Source organism: Epargyreus clarus, unplaced genomic scaffold, assembly GCF_041222505.1.
Source record: "Epargyreus clarus isolate Ecla_fem2 unplaced genomic scaffold, WU_Ecla_fem_2.2 ptg000007l, whole genome shotgun sequence".
NCBI classification, from domain to species: Eukaryota; Metazoa; Arthropoda; class Insecta; order Lepidoptera; family Hesperiidae; genus Epargyreus; species Epargyreus clarus.
In genome coordinates this window covers 3,742,368-3,752,097 of record NW_027332215.1, presented here as the reverse complement: position 1 = coordinate 3,752,097, position 9,730 = coordinate 3,742,368, and the positions used below count along the sequence as shown (strand labels likewise).

Here is a 9,730-nt window from a genome sequence, read left to right as displayed (position 1 = left end):
GCTGGAATAAACTAAACCGGCCATTTCAGTCGCGGTGAAATAATCTAGTTTTCAGTGAGGGATCGATGGCGGTGACGGTGGACAAACGGCCTAACGTGTGCAAATTAACTCACGTCGGAAGCTCGGGCGACACTCTTTTGGAAATATTGGAACGTCAACGCGTTGTATTATGCGTACTCTCGGATAGGTACCGTATAGAGAATTTCAATCAAATCATTATATTATGTAAGCCAAAATCCAATCAAAATATTATATGTAAAGAAAAAGTTTCTTTTCTCTCTTCTTTATTATAAAAAAGAAATGAGGCCTTTTAAAGTGGTTTTTAGGTCTAGGGTAGCGTATAATAAAGTTATAGGGTAGCGTAAAATTAAGTTGTAGGGATGTGTAAACTTTGTTTTTTTTACCATTCTACAAAAATTTTAGCATTTTAAAATATTTTTTATTACCTGGGACGGACATTTGAGAATAATTTTTATAAGTATTCTTGAAAAAATAAAAATATAAGAACAGGTGGAAAATTTTAAGAAATTACAATAAAAAGAGATTTACCTACTTGCAAGTTTGCTAGGTATACTATTGAGGGAAAATTATTGAGATATTAAAAATTCCAAAATAATATTCAATCGTCTCCATCTTTGGCGTCAATATTTTCATTATCTTCTGCTACTCCAGTCTCCAATATGTGTACTTATTGGTCATTACTAGACATCGGATTATATGCAATTGCATATTTGCATATGCAAATGCATAAAACGCCACTTTTTTAGCGTTATTGCATATTTTAGCACTTTTTCATTGATAGTGCTTATACCAGTAAATATATGTATTCGCAGTATTGTTTTTATGGTTCATAACCGTAAGATTACAGATTGGTGCTGCCCCATTTATATTATTTCCCATTCAATAAGTAAAAAGTTGTAAAATACCATACCTATAACCGTTGTGCCATAAATATGACATTAACATTAGGATAAGTTACGAAATACTAAAAGTTTAAATGACGATGACCTTGAGTTTTCAGAAATTCGGAAAAATTAAAAAAAATGAAAACCTATTTTGTTCATTATTTTCAGTCACTTATTACAAAAATGTCTTCAAAATATTTTTTTTTAGTTTGGTAGATATTATAAAATGTTCTCATATGTTCACACTTTGGTAATATAATATGGCTGTCGTTTCATTATGGTTCGACAAAAATGACAATAATTCAGCATTTGTCGATAAAACTTGATCGTAATGCCAATAACTAAAGACTCTGACATCATTGACTGGATACCCTATATCAATTTAATAGTGCATATTTTAGTGCATATTTGCATGCAAATTTCGGCATTTTGATAGTGCATATAACATTATCGCCTTCTTCGTTTGTTTCTGTAATAATTCAACAAAGTTAGAATAATTATTATTTAACAACAAAACGATGAATAGACTATAATGTAGGTATTTATAATGATTTCTTATCATAATTACATACCTGACATAATCCTTACAATATCATGGACATAAGCTTCTTCAAACAATTTCAAATGGTAAGCCATTATTTTCTGGTTTTTCTGAAGTTGTTTTTTTAGTGAGCTTTTCCAAAATGTACAAATACTTGTATAGTCAGAAAAAAATATCGTAATTAGTCAATTTTACAAGGTGGTAAGCTGCTAGCATCAAAATTTAATCAAAAAGAAGGATTATGCCATACTCCATCGTGCTGGCCAAGTGCGTATTGGTAGAATTCACATACCTTTGAAAACATTTTTTTTAAATTTCTCAGGTATGCAGGTTTCCCCACGATGCTTGCCTTCGCCGTTTAAGCAAGTGATAATTAATTTCTAATAAGCACATAACTTTGAAAAATCAGAGGTGCATGCCTGGGATTTGAACATCGGATTCCTCGATCAAGAGGCCGAGTTCCTTAACCACTAAGCTTTCACAGCTTGAATGAAGCTTTATTAATATATATAAAATAAATGTTCTCGGTAAATCTAGTAAATACCTCGCACCTAGAGTGATGCCCATTGTGTCTAGGAAGATAGAGGAACTACCGAAATTGTCTGGTTACAGACGAAACATCATTTTATACTTAGTTGCCCATATAACATATATATAGTTTATACTATGACGAAAGTATAATTATAATTACTTATATTGCCACCGCATTGGGTGTCTGGCATTAGGTGGCTGATATAAAATATATAAGAACTAGGGTTTATACTTTACCGAAAGTGAGGTACTACTTTACACAACTTTACTACCTTATATCTGCCAAAGCCACTATTATCCAAACTCCATAGTCGCAGCACGTTTTCATGTGATGGGGTCGTGCACAGACAAACTTTCAGCTTTTAGAAAATAACAATAATCTGAGGGCCGTGGGGTCTTACTCTATAATAGTGATAGGATCTTTATATATAAAAAAAACACCAATAATAAAATATATAAAAGAAACTGAAAAAAAATATTTTCTAATAAATAGTAGTCCTTAATACTTTTTATTATTAAGTAGATATTTATTAGAAAAATAAAAAGCGGGTACCGGATTTTTTATTGCCTCAGGCTGGATTTGAACCAGCGCCTTCAGACACCAGTGTCCGACGCTCTGCCATTGAGCTACCGAGGCTACGTTTATGTGTGTTGAAATTTACCAACACTAGTAACTTGGATTCCGAACGTTTTGCAATAAATCGTCATTACATAAAATGTTAAATCAATTTTTACTTGAGATTCAATACTTGGAAGCATTCTGACTATTGTTAAAACATGGTTGTTTTTCACTTCGGCGACAATAACTTAAGTAATGTTAGTTACGACGTCATGTGAACCGTAACTCAAATGGTGCAACCCATGAATTGCTTAACCGTAACATTGACGACTAGTGTTTAATATTCTTATTATCCATGTCTATTTCAACATTTTCTTTTTATTATTTGTGACGTTTAAATTTGATATGAATTTATATGTGAAGAGAATTTTGTGGAATAGAAAACTTTCATGTCGTTACTCTAATTTCAGGTTTTTTATAATTTATGTTATTTAGTATTTTTATTTTTATTGTATGTTAGAATAATTAACATAACAATAAAATCTCTAATTTCAGAACAACAACATTGTGTCTTTCCACTAAATCAGAACGATCAATATTATTATGTATGTTTATAAACAAAACACAGTATTTTTTGTCTAGTCAACCGCATCGATCTATACTTAAGCCAATTCTGTTTAAAAATCTAGGGTACTAGGTAGTTACATCACTGTGAAATGTTTTGCAACATGCTATGTACTCTCATACACAGTACGGCTCTAAAGCCGGCAAATGAAGTCACGTCGTGACATCGTCGTGAGCGACACTCGGCCGAAATGTAAATTAACTGCATTGTGCGTAAACAGTATAGATTAGTAAAGACTCCTTCTAGTACTCACTCCTTACAAGAAAATGTGGGTGTACTTCCGAAAGGCACATACCGCTGATCGACCTAAAATTTGGTAGACTAACGTATTTTGACCTCCTGATCACGAATATCATAACGAAAATTGGCGCAAGCGCCATTTTGAATAAGAAAAATTAAAGAGAATCTATTTTCGTTCGGTGTGCATGATCGCGCAGTTTTAAGAATTAAAATTGTCATTGTCATCTATTTTCGTGTTTGAAAAATATTATTTTTCTTCGATTTCGGTTCTTCGATTTCATGTTTTTGCGCCACTTAACTGCGCATGTCAGCATTGTTCAACGTAAATTACACCATGACAGCCATTAAATGGCTGACAGAATTTTCAGCCGTTTGAGCCATTTAATGGTTGCCTTCAATTACAAGGATATCTATACTTATCTATGGTAGACAGTGACGCGTCTCGCGATGTCACGTCTTTTCACGATTTGATGTAGTACGAAAATTGGATACTTACTTATTAATTGCAATCATATAATACACAATAGATAATAGATAAACACTACAGGTAAAGGTAGGAATCGTCCTTGAGAATTTGAGTCAAGAATAGGAATGGTTAGATGCTTGGGAGTTGATTGCAGAGATACTGACGAGACTCGTCATAACATTGAATGGATCCTAATGACCATCTCACCTTATTTTAAACAGGGTGACATACATTACAGAGGAAGGGAAAAGTGCATAAACAGGGTACTCACATTGTGATGCACATGCTACGAATCGTTTCTAGGTTAAACTGGGTTTTACATAGAAATTACGATTTTCATAAATCATATTTCTAGTGTACGTTTATTGCTTTGAACTTAAAATAATAAACCCTGGTAGACTATTGACTGCGATGGTTACAATATTTTTAATTTAATATTTTGTTGTGTTATTGTTTTTAAATCATTAAAGAAGACAAGATTAATTCATCAGGTACCTATAGATAATGTGTTTAGGTTCGTAACTTACGTTTTAAAGCTTTGTAGCATTATTTTAAGCACGTAAAAGTATTTAAGACAATTATCCTGCACTAGTGACCCAGGCTTCCTGATAGAATTCAAAGCCATCTACGGAGTAGGAACCTAACAGGTTATAGTAAACAACGGCATCTAATGACATCATTGTGAATTATTTAGTTAAAAAAATCCCGTTAGATGTCATCTTAGACTAAGAATCATTGCTTCCCTAGAAACCTCTACGGCTTTGATCTTGTCATAGGACATGCGTCAAAAGAATGACATTACATTTACTTAAATATGACATAAGAATGACATTTGAATATGTTCCGCAGTCGTGAATATAGAATCAAAATATATGCTTCCGCAAAACTCTATTGTTTATGGATGGTTGGGGTACGGAGGAGGAGAACCATCTCATTCCCCATATCCATTGAAACAGCTCGAAAACCCTTGAAAAAGGCGCTAGTGTAGTAAAAGGGTATGAAGTGAAGGTAGTTGCAGTTGTAAACAGAGTGCAGTGCGCCGAGTTAACTATATTATGATCAGTATTTGTAATATTTGAAACATTTATTTATGTGTGTATTATTATAAAAATTAAAAAAAAATATATATTTTAAAAATCTCTTATTCGTATCATTGTTTTATTAAAAAAAAACAATGTGAGCCGTCACGGGACGCCTGGCAGATGTGAAACATCGACATTATTTTGTAAAAGTAATATGCAGAAAAGAACATATTGTGATAGGAACTAAATATGTCATAATGATAAAATAAAATATTACGATATTTGCGCATGGCGACGCGTCGCCACACCGTGCACACTACTGCATATAGACTGTATATATATACCATCGTATAGCGTGGCGACGCCACGGCATGCGTCGCCACGCCAGAAATCGGTTTTACGTGCGGCTATAGATGTTTCACATCAAAATACGTCTTAATTAAATATTAGTTCTTAGCACTTTTTTTATTCACCCCTTGCTACACTAATACCACCCTAACTTAACAATTTTCGACAGATACATAGAGTAGGAGTACCTCTAAAATTTGTTTATGAATTGTGAGTTTATGGTATTATCTATAGTCTTATAAACTTGTCTGTGAGTGTGGTGGGTAAGGGATACTCTAATGATCTATTTGTTGCATTGGTCATTTGTTGCAAGCTTCATTAGTGAATTTACTAAATTACTATTTTAATAAAATTACGACTTTAAAATGTAGATTTCATGTTTCATGTCATGAAAACTGGCGAAAATTTTCAAATTTCCTCGAAACTAGCCGCACACAATGGTGTTTGAATTATGTCGATCGGTCGCGGCATCGCGAAAAAAACGCTGATCATACTTAAAAAATAAATATACGTATCGAGTTTAAAGATTTTTTTGGGCCTTTGAAATTTCCCGACTTCCCACTAACCCAATTGGGTCGTGAGTGAATAAGGATAATGGAAAAATGAGGAACGTATTCCTTTTCATTCTGAGTTGATGAAGCAGGGTACCGAATAGATTTATATGCGGTCTTCACTGATAGAAACAGTGAAAGGTTTAAATGAGTCATTTAAGTTCGCTTAAGTGTGACGATAATTGTTGTTGATTTATGTAATATACAAACTTGACGTAACAGGCTAACAGATATTTTTTTTATAATATAGGAGTATCAGACGAGCATGCAGTCCACCTGATGGTAACTCCTGCCCATAGACATGTATTCAACCTCAGATAGGATTAGATATTCTATTAGATTAGACTAAGTTGGAACGCCTCGGAAAAGTATATCTCTCTTACCTCATATTTCGAACCAGAACACAGCACGGTGAGCAATGGCGGTGATACTCACGGAGTCTAACCACAACTCCATTTATCAGTTTTTGAAGAGCACCCCTAGATTGAAGATTATTTTCTACTTTTTAATTGATTTTATCATAAAAGCGTGTTTTGTAGTTTATTGAACTACTTATATTTATTTTATTAATTTTTAGTATTTGTTGTTATAGCGACCATCATTATGCATCGTCAGTAAAAAAATGTGCCTATCTATTACGGTTTAAGAGATAAAACCCTGTGACCTTAGATAGTGATTCACGAACAGGCAGCGGAGGGTTTCGTTTTACCCTTTGATTACGGAATCCTAAAAATCATTCTACAAGATGGCATTGTAGATATGTTTCAGTACATTTGAGTTATAGGGAAATAACATTATTATTTTTCAAAACTAAAAATCAATCTAGTAACTTTTGTAATGATTTTTCTCTAAGGTGATTTTTTTCGCTCGAACAATCTCGCCTCGAAAATCGTTAATCCTGAGGATGTTGATAAGGACAATGGTACAAAATTATTAAAATCGTATATTGTCATCGGTTTTTGATAATTTTTCAAAATTTTGAATTAAACTGAACGTTCAAAGTGGATAGAAATCAGGTTCAAAGATTCAAAGATAAGAAAGAAGGAGTTTTTTTGTAATAAAATTAATAGAAAAAGACGATAAAACGATAAAAACAATATATAGCTTATAATTAATAACAAATACTTGATATTGAAATTTATTTTTGTATCCACAATTTGGTATTTTTGCTCGATATTGTAACTTCGTCGTAGTTACACTTTGTGAGGCTGCTGTTACCTGTTACATCTTTATGTAGCTTGGATGTGACAGGGAAAATATCATATAAACAAAATTAGAGCTTTTAAGCCATAACATGAGTTGAAGATCCTTGTTAAAAATATGTTGAAGAACCGGCCAGTTTTTGACATGGCGCTCGAGACATACAAGTATTTCGATGTAATATTATCTAGCAGAGAAGGTGATTCTTTCCAGAAACCCTGACTTAAGTCCAACGATACATGTAGACGGCAAAAATCTAGAGCGGGTTCGACAGTATAAATACCTTGGAGCTTGGGTAAATGAAATATGGAAATCAGACCAAGAAATTAAGACCCGGATAGAAATGGCCCGAGCTTCATTTACCAACATGAGGAAAGTTTTGTGCTGTCGACGAATTGAAAAATGAAGACATCAAGCTCCGAGTTAGGATTCTCATATGCTACATCTGGCCTATCGTTATGTACGGTTGCGAAGCATGGACACTAAAAGAAGACACCCGAAGACGTCTAGAGGCATTCGAGATGTGGTGTTATCGTCGCATGCTTCGCATCAGTTGGACACAGAAAGTCAGAAACGAGATCGTTCTCCAGCGCGTCTTCATGACCCGACAGCTGACACGTACCATCAAGAAGCGTAAGATCGAATACCTCGGCCATGTGGTTAGACACGATAGGTATAATCTGCTACAACTCATCATGACGGGCAAGGTGGAAGGAAAGAGGCGCGCTGGACGCCGGAAAAAGTCGTGGCTAAAAAACATCAGGGAGTGGACAGGCATCACCTCTGTCGAACAACTCTTTCGCCTGGCCATGGAGAGAGAAAGATTCAAGAAACTAACGGCCAACCTTCAGTAGTAAAGAGGCACATGAAGAAGAAGAAGAAAAAGAGAAGGTGATTCTTTGTCATTTTAATATCCTGCGCTTAGTACCACTTTAATTTTATCCCGTTTTTATTATTCTTCGCAATACTCACTCCCTAATGTAGTCATTATCATCATATAATGTACTGACAAAAATGTTGTCACAAAATTATTCCTTTCGTCCATTGAATCCACGAGAGAACTCAAATTTTTGGGTAAAATCGAGAGTATATACAAGGTAATATGGTTCTAGATTCTCCTAGAAAATGTACAAATGATGCACAGAAAAAAAAAACTTTTGATAAAGTAATCAATAACAGAACTCACTAATAGTAAAAACAGAACAGAACTATAGGTAAAAATCCAAAGTTAAAAGAAGAAGTCTTTCTCTTGATAAGAAATAAAATCGGGCGTATATTTTAACGACGTATAATATAATAAATAGTCAATGTAAAATCTCAGTATGGCATTAGTGAAGAGTTGCATATTATATTAACAGAAGTAGCCATCTCGAGTGGGACATTTATCCAGGCCTAGAGTACAGCGTCCGGTTGATTCAAATGGATATGTTTCACAAAGATAATTGTCATCTTTATGTCTTCATTAACTACATTTTCGGTAAATCAGGCAAATTATAAGCCACCGCAGTAAAACACTATTTACTATTCGCAACGAACTGAATGTAATTGTTTTCAAATACATGTGGAATATTTTCTTGAACCTAATGTGTAACCATATAAGATTTCACCGGACCTACTCTTGATTTTAACCCAAAAACCTGAGTTCTATCGTCGATTATATTGTCGAAAGAAATGTTTTTATTTGTATGCGAAGAAAACATGCTTTTCACTATGTTGTTTGATAATGGCGACTACTTTCTATTACTGGTATAGCAAAGAATAATAAAGACTAGATAAGCTTAAAGTTGCACTATACCTAGGATATTTAAACCGGAATAAGTAAAGTTCTTTACTAGAGTTTATACCAAATTATATGTGGAGCTTCTGGTTATATAAACGTCGGTTCTTTAACATATTTAAAATGAGGACGTGTGAAGAGAAATAAATGTATAACTGGTAACAGAGGCCTCCTAAAGTATAAATATAGCTTCTTATAGAGATGGCTTTATTATTGATAGGTATGTTGTAAAATCAAGCACAATTAGTGGGTAGAAAATACTTTTTTATTTTATGTTATTGTCATTGATTATAAACTAAATTTTGTACGGTAAAATTTATAAAACTTCAAAGTTAGGTAGAGCTCTCCAGATGACACGTAAATGTAGTTGGATGTCCCTATATAGTTGATAGCTGCCGATCATCAAGTTCTCAGTATAGTTCTAACATAGTATAAACAGTAAATATGGTATAACAATTGCTTTTGCTACAAAGAAAACAATCGCGAGTCGAAACAAAAAACTTGTGGAAATATGATGATTTGCTGATTAAATTCTAACAAATGTGAAGTCGCTGGTTATGGGTTTATTGTAAGCAAATCAAAACGTCGTGTTTGTATTGACCCAATATAGAAAATAAAGTAAATAAATGTTTAAAATTAAGTTAAGGTACAGTAATAATGAACAGCGAAATATTGCCAAAAAATGTCGATTTCGCAAAATTTTGAAGCTCGGTAGAGCCCTAAAGATGTAGTTTTATATTTTTTTTATTATTTTTTTATTAATCTACGCTCAACTACGCAACTTCTGAGGGGTCTGCTGTTACGAGAATCGAAAAAAAAAATTACGGGACACCCTAACGTACATACGTACATACATACATACATTACATCATACAACCCAAGCTAATAAAAGCGTGTTAAAAAGGCAATTATCCAGGCAAGCAAAATCATAGTTTAAAATTAAACTATGATTTTGTTTCGAAATC

The 9,730-nt window shown here is 33.6% G+C and overlaps 1 non-coding gene across 1 annotated transcript; it reads right to left on the bottom strand.

The window, feature by feature from the left end:
- Positions 1-2,542: 2,542 nt before the first annotated feature.
- TRNAQ-CUG (transfer RNA glutamine (anticodon CUG)) lies at positions 2,543-2,614 on the bottom strand. The gene has a single exon. It is a non-coding gene; the product is annotated as a tRNA-Gln (tRNA).
- Positions 2,615-9,730: the final 7,116 nt, after the last annotated feature.